Source organism: Anopheles coustani, chromosome 2, assembly GCF_943734705.1.
Source record: "Anopheles coustani chromosome 2, idAnoCousDA_361_x.2, whole genome shotgun sequence".
In the NCBI taxonomy this organism is placed as follows: domain Eukaryota; kingdom Metazoa; phylum Arthropoda; class Insecta; order Diptera; family Culicidae; genus Anopheles; species Anopheles coustani.
Genome location: NC_071289.1, coordinates 9,439,934 through 9,453,878, shown reverse-complemented (window position 1 = coordinate 9,453,878; position 13,945 = coordinate 9,439,934). Strand labels below are relative to the sequence as shown.

General features: G+C 46.4%; 2 protein-coding genes across 2 annotated transcripts in view; one reads left to right on the top strand and one right to left on the bottom strand.

Moving 5' to 3' along the window:
* LOC131266276 (synaptotagmin-5) overlaps window positions 1–9,842 on the bottom strand; it is a 36,195-nt gene extending 26,353 nt beyond the window's left edge. Inside the window, exons 1-3 of the mRNA XM_058268722.1 lie at window positions 9,389–9,842; window positions 9,180–9,299; window positions 3,366–3,436 (exon numbers count right to left, since the gene is read on the bottom strand). The gene's annotated coding sequence lies outside the window, so the exon portion shown is untranslated. The remainder of the gene's footprint in view (window positions 1–3,365; window positions 3,437–9,179; window positions 9,300–9,388) is intronic.
* The window catches only part of LOC131266275 (dual 3',5'-cyclic-AMP and -GMP phosphodiesterase 11-like), a 52,372-nt gene continuing 48,219 nt past the window's right edge, over window positions 9,793–13,945 (top strand). The window contains exon 1 of the mRNA XM_058268721.1: window positions 9,793–10,979. The gene's annotated coding sequence lies outside the window, so the exon portion shown is untranslated. The remainder of the gene's footprint in view (window positions 10,980–13,945) is intronic.

Sequence of the window (13,945 nt, the reverse complement as noted above, 5' to 3'; positions counted from 1 at the left end):
TTACTTGATACAACATCATGCCCTCTAAAATATTCAAGTTGGAACCACTCAATTACTTCTACTATTAAGTCTATTAGAATGATTGTCATAATAGTAGAATATAGATTGCAGTTAGTTGTCCGAGATAGCCGTATGGTTACGCCATTTAGAATATCGTCCCATAAGTCCAGGTTCCTATTCAAACTAAAACCAGAGCTTCCCCAGTACGAAGGGGCTGACTACCAGAACTAGGATTTAAGAAAATATACAAGGAAAATTAAGAAAATGAATGATAAATTAATTTGAGTTATAAAAGTTCAAAATAATACTCTCAGTAGATTCAGGGTTCAGAATTACTTTAATGTCCCCAATGTCTTGGAATTTAAATAACAGACAATGAAAGAGGAAGGCTTTCCATCTTGTCCCAGCTTACAGTATTTCTTGTACGGTCTTAGTATCGACTTCTGAAGCTGAAGCAAACAATTATGTCTCATGAGTTCAAATTTCATTGACCCCACATCGGAAGACCTCACACCTTGACGCTTGCCTTTGTCTAAAGCAGCAGTAAACTGATGAGGCTGTAAAACATCTGGATTAGTCATCTTATTCCGGTACACATCAGCTGACTGAAATCAGAGCAAAAGTATATTCCTTGTTGTGTGCTAACTTTAACACACTTTTCCCAACCTTGAACTGGTCCGATGCTGTGTGTTGGAAACGACATTGGTCTGGGACAATCAGCACCCGACTTTCAGAAGTTTTGCGCTGGGGCGTAGGTTGCGCACAAAACCTCCACAGCCTTATCGCGCATGTCGCTGATGACCGGCCTAAGATCCGGACCGAGATCCGTCCTCTGCTGCAATGACTGTGGACGCTGCATCGCGCAATGCACAACTGCATGCACTGTGTCCCTCGTCCGTTGATCCGCAGCCCACAACCCGGATGCACTGACGTGCGCGTCCTGTGTCCTCCCATCCTTTGTTTTTCGTGCAGTTCTTGATGCTGTCGTCTTGCGCTGTGTGCGTGTTCCCTCGCGTGAGTATGTCGACGATTTTGTTTGCCCATTACAAGCCATAAAAAAACCCGCACACCGGTTCAATCCCCTCCTGCGCAATGCAATTCGTCCACCCTGCTTGGATGTGCACTTTGGACCATTCGGATCGCATTCCCCCTTTTGACGAGAAGAAGCACACCTCCCCGTTGCAAACCTGAGTCCCCTGATGACTTTCGTAATCCTCCAACACCATCATCATCATCATCATCTAGTTCTTTCGTAGTGAAATAAAATTGCATCTCCCTCCCCCCGAGAGCGCCACCTCCATCGAGAAGTTTAGTTGTGTTCAGCGGAATGGAAATGGTATTAGATTTTATAACCTGCCCTGTTGACACGGGCACGGGCTATTCTACCCATCGCCTTCCTTTTCCCCACCCCCGGGGGTAGATGTTCTCCTTGAATGTGTGACGCGGAAACTCCAGAAACCTCAACCCCGAAGAGGTCGATCTCATTCTCGGCGCCCGATTTTCCCGATCCCCCCCGAGGGAATGGGGGAGGAGGGAAATAGTTCCGACAAGTCGTAATAGTTCCGATCTAGCGCGTTGCTTCTTCTCTCGTCTCTGCCCGATTGACGTCACGTGGTGGACGGTACACACACACACACACACACACACACACACACACACCAAAGGCAGGGTAGGCAAAAGCTGTGGCAGGGTTTTGGAAGAAAAATTACCACCTCCACCTGGCAAGCCAGCACCCACAAGCACCGATGGGGGGAGGTGGAAGATTTCCTTTTTTTCGCCTCCACCTTGGGGGGGTTGCGGAGGGTGGTGTCAATAACGGTACCGAAGCGATTCAAGTGTTGCCCTCTATTCCCTATTAACTATCCGTTTGTGTGTGTGTGTGTGTGGTTTTTTTTGTTTGCCCGCGTTTTCCAAACCCCCCAATGGGGAAGGTCTGTTCGAAGAGTGTCTGTTTTGTGTCTGTTTACGGAAATGCGCTCCAATTTGGACTCGTGTTTACGGTCACAAGCACGAGTGCACGAGCGGCCGGATTTAATAGCCGCCGGGCGAAGATGGGCATTAGAGTACATAGCCCGTGTTCTTATTAGTCGTTGCCAGCGCAATATATCGAAGGGATGACTATATTTACTGCTCATCCTCTCCCCAGCCACCCCCGAAACGTGAAGGACTCCGACACCAATTACTCAACTCGAATCGCGAATGGGAAGTATTCCCAGAAATATCGTCCAGAACGCAACCTAATGAACCCGCCATCCGATCCCGATGTGGCGACGTTGCGTGGTGGGTTGCATGGAATTTAATGAACCGTGAGTGACATGGAAACCGACAGGGAACCTTTTAACCCGCCACGATCGTAAAAAGGGCAACTAATGACCAAACGGAGCGACGCGAAGGGACGGCGACATGGCGCATCGCAATCCATCATATCATGTAAAGACGCCTCATGTCGTAATTGCCAGCGCGCCCTATGTTCCAATATTTTTAGACATAACTTGTTCTTTTTTTCTACCCCAGTTTATTTCCGGTCCACCAGTGGGCGGTATTGTGTTTCATCGCGCGAGCTCGAGATTGACGTGATATGGAACCCCCGTCGAAGAAAGCGTTCGAACATTACAACGGCAATGTCTGTCTACAATCGTGGGGAGCGTAGGAATCATCCAAAATAACCGAAAAGAAAAAAAGAACTGCGGAATTAAAATGGAAAGCAACGCACGCCCGTCAAACCACCCTCATTCGGTGGAGATGATAAGGCGAGAGTGATGGTAATCATTTGCTTCGACTTTGACTTTTGTTTTCCACCGTGACGTCAGAAGCTCGCGAGCTTCGTTTGATGCGGGCGGCGATTTAATTTGTTGACGGATCGATTCGTACTTCCGCGGCGAACACTTTGCGCCCAATTATTCCGACCCGGTCAATAATTTATGTTCCTCCTGGCCGAGTTTTGGAAGTGCGTGCCGTAAAACCAAAAAGCAAGCAGTCGTGGCAAACACTTTCCGGTAATCCGCGGAAGTGGGTCATGTTTTTGCACATTTGTATAAGTTAATAAAAATGCTGTCAGCTGACTTAAATCAGAGCTTAAGTTTATTTGTTGTTGTGAGATATCTTTAATACAGTTTTTCCAACCTTAAACTGGTTTGATATTGTATGACGAAATCGGTTAGTGATGTAGAGGTCATGTGGAGTAGGGTACCACAAATTTCATATAAACACAACTAAATTATGCATTCAAAGGTTAAATTCAAAACAAGTTTAATTTCAATCAGTCAACGATTCATTCCACTGAATTTAATCACGCAGTTTGTTTTGAAAATTTTTTTGATATAGATTTTACTTAACCTATATATAAATAGAGAGTGAACACTTACCCACTTAGTGCTTTACTTGATGAAGATGATTTTAAAAGCCGACACTTATGGGACCACATTGTAAAACATTCCTGTTAATGATAAAATAGTTTTAAGGTAATTTATACATCGTATTGATTCTCACTTGATTGGTATTTACACCAAACTGTTAATCTGACTATCGTAAAGTTTTCATAATATTTAAACTATCAACACCAAAACTACTCTGAACTTTCCTCTTAAAGAAATAATTTCCTATGTCATAAACTACGTGACAAATTAAATGTTTATTGTCAAATTAGCACCATCTCTCTAGCTGGGATTGGTAAGCCGGCACGACAATGACGCCTCATCAATAAGGTGAGCCTCGTCACCACTGACACGTCATTGAACATTTCGACAAAGTAATGGATGGCCACACTGGACACACTTGGTCGTGGTCACTTGGTCACATTTGCCCGGCCCATATTTGAACAACGCGCCAATCAAATCGGTCAATGTCGAGCAAATAAAATTCACGAAATTCATTTACTCCATCCAAAGCGGATAATACACCAGCACGAAGCACGGAAAGGAGCGCAAAAGGATATGGCACAATGGCATTAACGTAAAAAATGGATCCCCTGCCGGGAACAACGGTGCCCCATCCGCCCCTTTTTTGCCCGGGTCGGGACGTCGGGTGGAAAAAGTGCTGAGCCAGTGCCGGATAAATTAATCCGTCCGTAGCATTCGATGGCACACCGAGCCGGCATGCCTGTGTCCTTCGGACACGGGACGGGGACAGTTTGCTTATTGCTTGCAATAATAGATGGAAAATTCCGTCGCTTTTGTTGATGTCCTCCTGGCGTGTGGCGCGATAGTGGCGCGTGTCCTTCGACACAAGACTCCCCAAAGACCGATCGAAGGCAAGATGGACGCGAAGGAAGCACGAGACATAACGCCAACAAAAACACAGGAAATAAACTGCCCGCCCCGCCCGTCCCTCCCGTGTCGCAACGGACGGGCGATCGGGCGAGGACAAGAAATTGAGATGTGTCCTCCTTTAGTTTATGGGCTTTCTCCCCCCCCCCCCCATCAAAACACTCGCCCGGAGGATGATAGCCCCTTTTGGTCGTGGAGCATACGCCACCGAGCCGTTATTTTTAGCCCGCGGGCATCATCCCGGCACACAATCACGACGACGTTGATTGATACTTTGATGCGCCGTCATCGTCGTCGTTGTCGTCTGGGAAAGGAAGGATATTCCCTATCCTTCCACCATGCGACAAGGATGCGGAACAAAGACTTGCGGCGGCGGGCTCCCAAGGCGACGCGCAAAGGCAAAGGGGGGCAACTATCTAGGTTCCGGAGTGGCTCGGGTTTGGCCGGATGTTTGCTAGCGAAGATGGTCGTTTCTTTTTTTCCATATTCACTTTCGATAACACGCGCTTTCTGCATGACCTACGGTGTATGCATTCGATCAACTGCTCAAAGTGCATCGAGGAGTCTCTTGTGCTCGGGGGCTTAATGGTTTCAATAAACATACACGTCAAAGTTGGGGTGGAAAAATAGCACACATCATATTTTCCACCCACGCGCGAAGACAAAAGACTTTCACCATTGCTTATCATGCGCAATAAAAACAGAGAAGAATTTCAGGCAGAATTAAACAAAACTCAAAATACATTTTTTTCAAACACAAGGAAACTATGTTTAATAGTTGTACTTATATTTTATCAGATCGATCTTATATGTTATCGTGACTACAAATTCAAGATTTATGTTGTCGAGTTTTTTTTAAGATGTTTGATAAATCACTAACATCAAAAAAATTAATTTAGTAGAACTGAAAATATTTCGGTGTTGACTTTCTGAAATCCAACTTTCTTATCAAAAGTTCATTTAAAAAATAGTGTGACCTTAAAATTATCAACGCAAAGAAAAAAGATTGCATTGTGTCATAAGCTAATCGTCAAATTGATGTCCTTAAACCACCGACGAGGGTCACTTGAAGCATTAAATCACCCACCAACCCATTGCGATGGGCCAATGTCAGATGGGTTTAAAAACCGAAGGATACCGTTTGAGGTTGCCAATTTTGCCACTCGTAAATCCGGTGGCATTTCATCATTTTCGCTTCAATGCGCAACACAGTGGCGGTTTTAAATCAAAATCATAAAAATCAAGCACGAATCGGCCGTCTAGGAAGGGTGGGGGTTTCAGGACGGGAGGTGACGGCAATTACCGCACGTGAAGAAGGTACCAAACGCTCATCGAGATCTTCCGGAGTGGTCGGAGCGCGCGCACACACACACACCCGGTTGGGGTGACGATCGTCCTGCCGAATGTCGCCAGCACCCCGGGTGGACATTGTCACTGCCACCGGTTTTAGAAACACCGCTCACGTCTAGTCGCCAGCTCAACCTTGACGTGGGCACACATGGCGGTTCGATTGAATTAAACATGAAACATTGAGCATCAAAGATTGGCTCTGCGGTGGGTGGGTGTCTGTGCGAAAAAAGAAGAAAAAAAAACCAAACACCAAACAATATATATATCGGCGTTTGCCAAATGATTTGAAAAGTCATTCTCGCTTATCGCGTGATGGCAGCGTTCGTCACACCTTTTTGCCGCTGCCGTCGCTTTATGGCCTTCAAACGGGAGGGCCGATGTTGCCTAGATTACCACTCGTACATGTCGTACGATCGTCTTCTTCGCCACAACGAAGAGCTTTTCGTCCGGCGACACCGCGGAAACCTCTTCACGACGCGTATTCGGCGAGACGACAAAAGGTGATACAAATCGTCGGAAGCTCAAGACGAAAGAAGGACGCATACCTGACGCTGTATCTAAATTGCTTTATTTCGCAGCAGGTTCGCCACGAAATTTGCATCGAGTAGATTCCCGCTCGGATGATATTAGACGATTGCGTGGGTGCGATCGAAAGAATAAATTGTACGCCTTTCGTTACACTTCAACAATAAGATATATATTGCCAATGATGCGAAAGTAATATTATTTTTTCCCTTTACCCCATTTGATCCGTCTTATTCAAATTGCATGCTAATAAATTGAATTCTACTACCAGGGAGAACTTTGTGCTTACCGTGGATTGTATTTGTTTCTTACAATATTTAATAGAAAATTTCAAAGTGAAACAAGTGCATCGAACATAAATCAAAAGTATGATATGAAACCAAACGTTTTAGGTAACGAGTCGAGCAAAATTGCCAACTATGGCTGCAACTGTTACGAACTTAAATTAATTTTCCTACAGCTCCCGGTCTCAAACATCCGGGAAGTGGATGGGAACAAAAGGTTGCTATTTTAAGTTGAAATTACCTTTTTCCCCGGTCCCGTATATCCCGGCGTACCGTGTGGGAAGCTGTGCTGGCATCGGGAGGAAATGCAGTTCGGTTACTCTTTTAGATGAGCGCAAAATAAGAAAAACCCAACGGATCAAATAAAAGCTGACCGTTCAAGGTAGAAAATAGATAACGGCGAAAGGATCAAGGGTTAGGATTCGTGTTGCATTGCGCTACCGTATACCGGGCGTCCTCTGGCGCAAGGGCGCCACCGTTGGCAGGACCTCATCCGGTGGCCACACGACCGACACGGCGTGGGTGGAAATGTAATCTAACCGGAAGCGATATTCTGCATCAGCAGTGCACTCACGTTATTTTTTCTTTTTCCTTTCTCGACTGACCGCACACACACAGACACAGACATATAGCCTCGCGAACGCGATGTCCTGTCGAAGTGCCCGGTGGAGAAGGTCGTGTTTCCTTTTGCTTGCCCAACCCCGAGCTGGCATTGCAACATTGCCCTTTCTAGGAGCGTGAAGCGTTGATGGTTGGTGGAAGGTGCTGGCAATCAGTATTCAAATGACTGTGATCAAGCATACCAGTACGCTCATCTGCATCGGGAACATGACGCAGTCCGGGACCCGGTGTGAGAGGAAAAGGAACAAACGTTAAAGTAAAAAGTTCAACACCAAAATAATTTAAACCAGGATGGGTAGAAGGTTTTCTTGTAATTAGATTTAAAGCATGTGATCTGTTATGAATATTCAACATTGTAGCTATATTTAAACTGTGTATCCGAAACGACTGAAATACTTTCCAAAAAGTCGTTCATGGTAATATTTTGTACGAGTCAAAGGATAACATTACCAATTCTGTGCACGTGGGACATTGTCAAATTATTGTCTAACCGATCCTGGAATACGCTCCCTTTGCTGCAGGTGCCAGCTATCGGGGAGAAAAACAGCTCACCTCTGCCCGCTACGGACCAAAGCACGTAAAACTGTCCCATGGAGGAATGTACCAACTGATAAAAAACACAAAGAGCTTCAACTAATGAAAAAGTCTTCACATCCTTTCGGATGTCGCAGCCGACCGTAGGGCACAGCTTTTCCCGAAACGGTCCCTCTATCAGTGGTGGCCATGCACTTGCGAGCCTTGAGCCCGGCAAATCCCCACACACCGGGAAACGACTGAGCGGAATTAAAAGTTCGCCCTTTAATACGAAGGACGCTCCCATTCCCACCAACGGTTGGAAGTCGCCACATCGGTCCCGTTTGATTTCCTGCCCCATACCACCGCCACCCGCTCACCCTCAACAAACCGGCAATCTTCCTAATGTCCTTTTAATTGTTTTCGTTCGGCCCCACCGGCCTCTTTCGGATTCACCCGAGCTCGTCTTCCAAGAAGCCACACCAACACATCATTCAGCATTGTCCAAATGGGGAGCAGGGGGAGAAAAACTTTGGAAAGCTGCGGCATTGTCATACCGATAGAGAATGTTTCCGAAGAGTATTTCTTATAGTTAATACTCCTTTTTATTTTCGAGTTTATGGCAGACATATAATATATTCATATAATATATTCAAATTCTCCGTTCAAAACGATTAACGGAAGTAACTGATTCTTACCAGGAATCATTCTATTCAAGGTCACCGAACCGGTAATCGTTACGAGCGCGAAAGCTTCCAATGCGCTTCGAGGAACGCTTTTGTGAAAAGCACAATGGCATGGCGAGTGCTGACATCTTTATGCAAACGAGGAAACATGGATGCATTTTTATGTGCACCTTGAAAGTGCATCGATTAAAATAAATTTCCAACCACATTCATGAGATTGGTGGAGAATTTACACAAAAATAATAAGATTTTAATAAAGTAAGAATGAATGAAAAGAATCAAGCATGGTTTCTGGAACTAATAAGAGTTAACCATATCGTGTTTAAGGATTGATCTGTAAAATTAATCACGTGGGATGACAAAACTGATTCCAGATTCAATTAAAAGTAATCATCTCAAGAGCTTACAAAGCTCGTCGACAACAAAAAAATGTTAAAATCTTTCGACCTTTTTTCGCAACGAAATCTGTCCCATGGCGCGGTCACATTATCAATCGATAACCTGTGTACAAGCCACCGCCGGGCAGCCGGGTTGTAGAGACAAACGAGCCCATTTGTGATCGAAATCGATTTCTTATCACATCGCGACGGTATTGGACGGCCGCCATCAACATCATCCGCCTATGCGTACGATATGTTCGGGGAGTTATCTAATGTGGTCTCCGAAATCATTTAGCCACCGGCTGTGAGTGTGTGTTGTAGAACTGTAGCCGACGGTAGGCGGTTTGAGACTACACGACGACTGCTGGCATAAATTGTATCTAATTTGCCAATGACGACGCCGGACGATTGCGCGACGAAGTGATCGGGAAGCGAGTTTGGTCCCCCGTTGGGGTCTGGCGGGTGGTGCTTAGTTTTCGATTTAACGAGGGCCGTGTTGCGATGTTCAAATACTAGCGTTCCCGTGAGAATATCTGAGTAGAAAACGAAGATTACTTGCTTGGAAAAAAAAGTGAAATGGACCGTGTTGCTGCGGCAGCTCAGCGTACGGACACACACTCACACGGAGCGATCTGTCAGGCCGTTGTTTTCGATCCGCGATCCGCTGCTCGATACCTGCAAGAAAAGAAAAAAGGAACAGGAAACGTGAGAATTTCGTTTCACGGACACACGGGAAGCTGGAGGCGCCTGCGCGATCATCTTACCCCAGCAATTAGTGCGTTTGCACCGTCGGTACACGCACGATTTTGGACACATCGTACAACACTTTCGGGAAAACTGAACACACGACGCAATAGATCGTGAACAGCACAAACAGCACAGCTAGCTGAGATACACAACTTTTCCACCATCCGGGATTGGTAAATCCAGCGAAATACGCGAAGTACCCGCGATTGCAGCAAAACAAAACGCAAGCACCGGGGATTTGACACTTCGCGCAGCGCGTGTGTGTCGCTGCGGTGGTGTGCGTGGCGGCGCTGTCATCTTGAAGTCGCGGAGTCCAGCTCAGAACTGTCAGTTCTTTTTTGTTCGCTCGCGAAGTTCTCGGGATCGCGGCACGTCGATCCGCTGGTGCTGCTGTTGTTGATATTTTCCAGCGGTGGTAAATTCTCGTGCTGCTTCTTCGCATTTCCTTCACCTGTCCGGGCGGCGTGTGAGTGTGCCCGTTGGTTGGTGGAAAGGCGGAACGAAAACCGTCCGTCGTGTGTGGAGTTGCTTATGTTTTCGCGTTTTTCGTGTTCGCGATCGCCGTGCTCCGCAGTTGCCAGTTGCGTGGTTGGTAGGGTTTTCTGTAGAGTTTGCCCCCGATCGTCACGATCGCCGCAGCTACCAGAGGTGTTTTTCATCCCGTGTGTGTGTACGTTAGGTGTGCGTGTGTGCCCTTTTTTTTTGAGTCGACAGTGAATGTTCTGGTGTTTTGGTGCCCCTGGAGAAATTTCACTTGAGAAAATGTGTACGATTAAAGTGCAGCATCCGAAAAAGAACTGACAGGCTTGCGTTTTTTCCTACGTGACACAAGCCAGAAGAAAACCACCCTAATGCCCTCCCGCGGGGTGAAGACGATCGTAAAGAAAGCATAACAAAGGAAGGAAGCAAGAAAGAAAGCAAAAACAAAAGTGTCCAAGTGTGCGGTGCTGGCGATTACGATTCGCCCGAAATGTCGAAAGTGGTGCTGTAGATCATCTCACTTCTTTCCGATCTCCTCCGAAGCGGACGATAAACAAAAAAACAAAAGCTAAAATAAAAGCGCACCATTTCCCGGCCACCATCAGCATAAGAAGAAGAATCTAAAGTGCCGTATTTCGTGCGTGCGTTGCGTGCGTACCACATTCTCTTCTGGTCCGCTCGTGCGCGGGGTCGAGGGAAGGAAAAAAAAAATAAGAGAATCCGTTTCGACATGATCGTCGTCATGGCCATCGGCATTAGGTTGTGATTCCCGACCGTCGGTGGAGCTTCTTCCCGCGGGGAAGAGAACCGAAAAAAACAAAACAAACATTTACGTTACCTCGATCCTCAACCTCCCACACCCCCCTCCCGTGCCTTTTAATCCTTGAGGTTTTAGGGGTGAATTAAGAAAGTGAAAATATCATCCGGCGCTTTCGGTGTCACAACGTGGTGCCGAGTGGTTTGATCAAGAGGAAAAAAAAAGAAAAAACAAATCCCATCGAGAAAACACCTCTTTTAAAATCACACATTTGTACGCTGTGACGTACGGCTCTAATCTGACACTAATCTTTCGAACTTCATTGTTGTGACTGCGTTTCGTTATCTAATTTCTTCCGACCAAAGAGCCATGTAAGTTTGCGTGTTTTGTTTATGTTGTATTCTGTCAACCCATGTTTTTTTATTACTTGCGTAGAATTTGACCTTTTCCGTTACGCAATGCAATCGATTTAACAGATCGTTTCATCGACAAGATTGGTTACTGAAAGGTGCATTAGTAGCTAGGAGAATGGAAGGAAGCTTGCATTTACGTTTTGTATCGTCGTTTGCCTCGAAGCTGCCGACACATTATAATGTCAACAGCACACTTCTTTGATTAGCATTCGAAACGAAAACGTCACCATCGCGCAAGAAACTATTTTGCACTCGGTCGTAATTCGACGCCTGCTACGATCGGCGCTCTTAAAATCGTCCGATTGAAATCAATTTATCCTCCCGGAGCGTTTCGTCCATCTCGACCCCGGCCGCTCGTGCCATTTCCACGTTCCGGGCCGGGTGTGCCGAGCGTCCGCGTCCGCAAGAACCACCCAACGGGGTGGGAGGACATGCTGGTCCGCGGGGTGGAAAATGGGGGCCGGACACCGCGGGTGGTGCCTTGTTGTTTTATGTCGCAGCAATAGTGTGTGGAGAAGTCGTCCCCTCTCCGCCAACCCGCATCGTGTCCGCATCGTCGGAGTTGTTTGTTATTCAGGTCACTGCCTCAATCGGCGGTTTATTGGCGATTCGTTTTGCGATATTTGTTCGATGCTTTGCGGTTTTTTTTTTGTAGTGTTTGTTATCTTCTCTTCCCCATTGGAAGCTCCTTGGGCCGATGGGTTTCTGTCCTTTTGCGGGTTCTGCTAAGATTCCCCGGAATCGACGCCCGGACGACGACTTTGAATCATCGCACGTTAGCGTAATGTTGATTTCAGTTCCACGCGGATGAATATCAATTGGACTCGTGGCCGGGCTGGGTTGCCTTCTCTAACTCTAACTCTAACTCGTCGTACTGCCCCTATCTGCAATCGAACATGCTCAGATTCGGTGATTTTGGGCACGACCTAGGTGGTCACAAGGACTGCGCTTCACCGTGGGCAAACCGTCCGCGAAACCGTTGTCCAACTATTCGGTAGCATATTACGAAAGTGAGCAATGTTTAAAATGCACCCACGAGTGTCGCAAGGACACAGAAACCGTGGGCTATTTTTACCATCAAATATCACTGAAACTAAATTTGGTTTCAAAAAGAGGATTTTTTGTGGCTGCACAACCCACATCATATTGCTACGATTCGATTTACAAATGATTCCCTTTATCCGATTCGCGAGACCGGCGAATTATGCAACGATGCTAAATTATTAAAAATGGCCAACCAGATCCCCGACGGAGCAGCTTGGGGGGGGCCTGATCGAGTGCTTTAAAAATCATCATTTTATAATGGAGGAAATTTTCGAAAGTATGCCACACGGCAGCTTTGCTTCGCGGCGACGAGGGAAGCCTTTATCAAGGTTGCATATTTCTCTGGCCAAACGAACCCACCGAAGACTGCGGAATGTTAAATCACGTTCTTCATCCGCATATTGGCATGATAATATGAACATAACTTGGCAAGGCTAGCGAAAGCTTGGAAACGAACCATTTTCCTAAGCACGAGCGACGCCTTCAAGAAGCGCAAATTTGAAGGTTTCTTGCAGAATGGGAATCGATGCCTTGACCTACTCCACTTTACACCCCCACTTTGCCATTCGAATGTTGCCCCACAAGTTCTGATTAGTGGCACGAAGCTACTGTGACACAATGAACGTTCCGCAGCACTATCTACTTAACACAATTTTACTTCGTGGGGAGACTGATTTGGCGTTTGCCGGTTGTGGAATATTTATTGAATAGATCTCCTTAAATCAGAAACATTTAGACTAGGTTTAAATTAATACTCCAATTTGTTTTTATTTTAAAAACTGCATTTTTCAGAAAATTTATAGCTCCTGCCAATTTGTACCTCCATTCAACTATCTAAACATGAAAGCTTGTTGTCCAAGCTTTAGGAAAACACTCCGAAGGGGGAATTTTAGAACGAAAGAATGTCCATTCATTCATAACCATTAGAATAATATTCTCGCTCAATTAATATCGTCGTCCGGCAGCAAGTCACGTGTTTGTCGGAATGAATTTGAATGCAAATTTTCGATAATATTGAATATTCAATGCCCATGTGTCGGGTGGAACGATTCCCGAGATCGACAAACCGTGATAGTTTGGCTGGCCCGCATCGTCGTTATGAGCGTCGAGGGTTTTCCCCCGTTCTTTTCTTGTTCCGAAAGTGTCTTTTTCTTCCTCCCGTTCACCATTCGTTTGCAAATAGAAATATGCACAGAAACGGGTTTACAGCGATATCGGCCATTCCCGATGGAAGCCCGAACAACGAAACGCGTGAAAACGGTTGTCCCAAGCGCCATATGTGGGAGAAGCGTATGTCAACTAACCAAGAAGGGGCGAAGGGGGAACTGTCAACACGATCTCTACAAGGGAAAGACAAGCTCATCATCTAAGCCGGTTGCCAGGGATGGGGGGAGAGCGCGATGGCAAAAGAAAAACAACCCACTGCCAGCGGTCAATTAGCAAAGGTGGCGCTACGATTAATCGACTTCCAATATGTCTCGAGATCAATCATGCGCGCGGAATGTAAAATGCCCGGACTACTCCGTCTCGTGGGGTCGGTTTCGCATTTGCGGCAAACAGGTTTGCCGAACGGGCTCTTCCCTCCGCGGATCGGCATCATCCGGTTGGCGATTCCGTCGGCTGATGGATCGGCCCTGGGAGAGACGGCGCTTGCGGTTGCCCGCCATCGATCGATCGTGACAAATTCCGCGGGGTTTCTAATTGAATGTCTCACTGCGGGGAGATCTGGTTTTCTCGCGCCGTGTGCGTATTAGTTCGGAGCGTATCCGTCACAAGGGGCAATCCATTAGTCGTCTATTAATCATACTGGAAACTTGAGCTTCTGCGCGATCCAACATTTATCGTCTTGTGTGTGTGTGTGCTTTCCCACAGACTTGAAT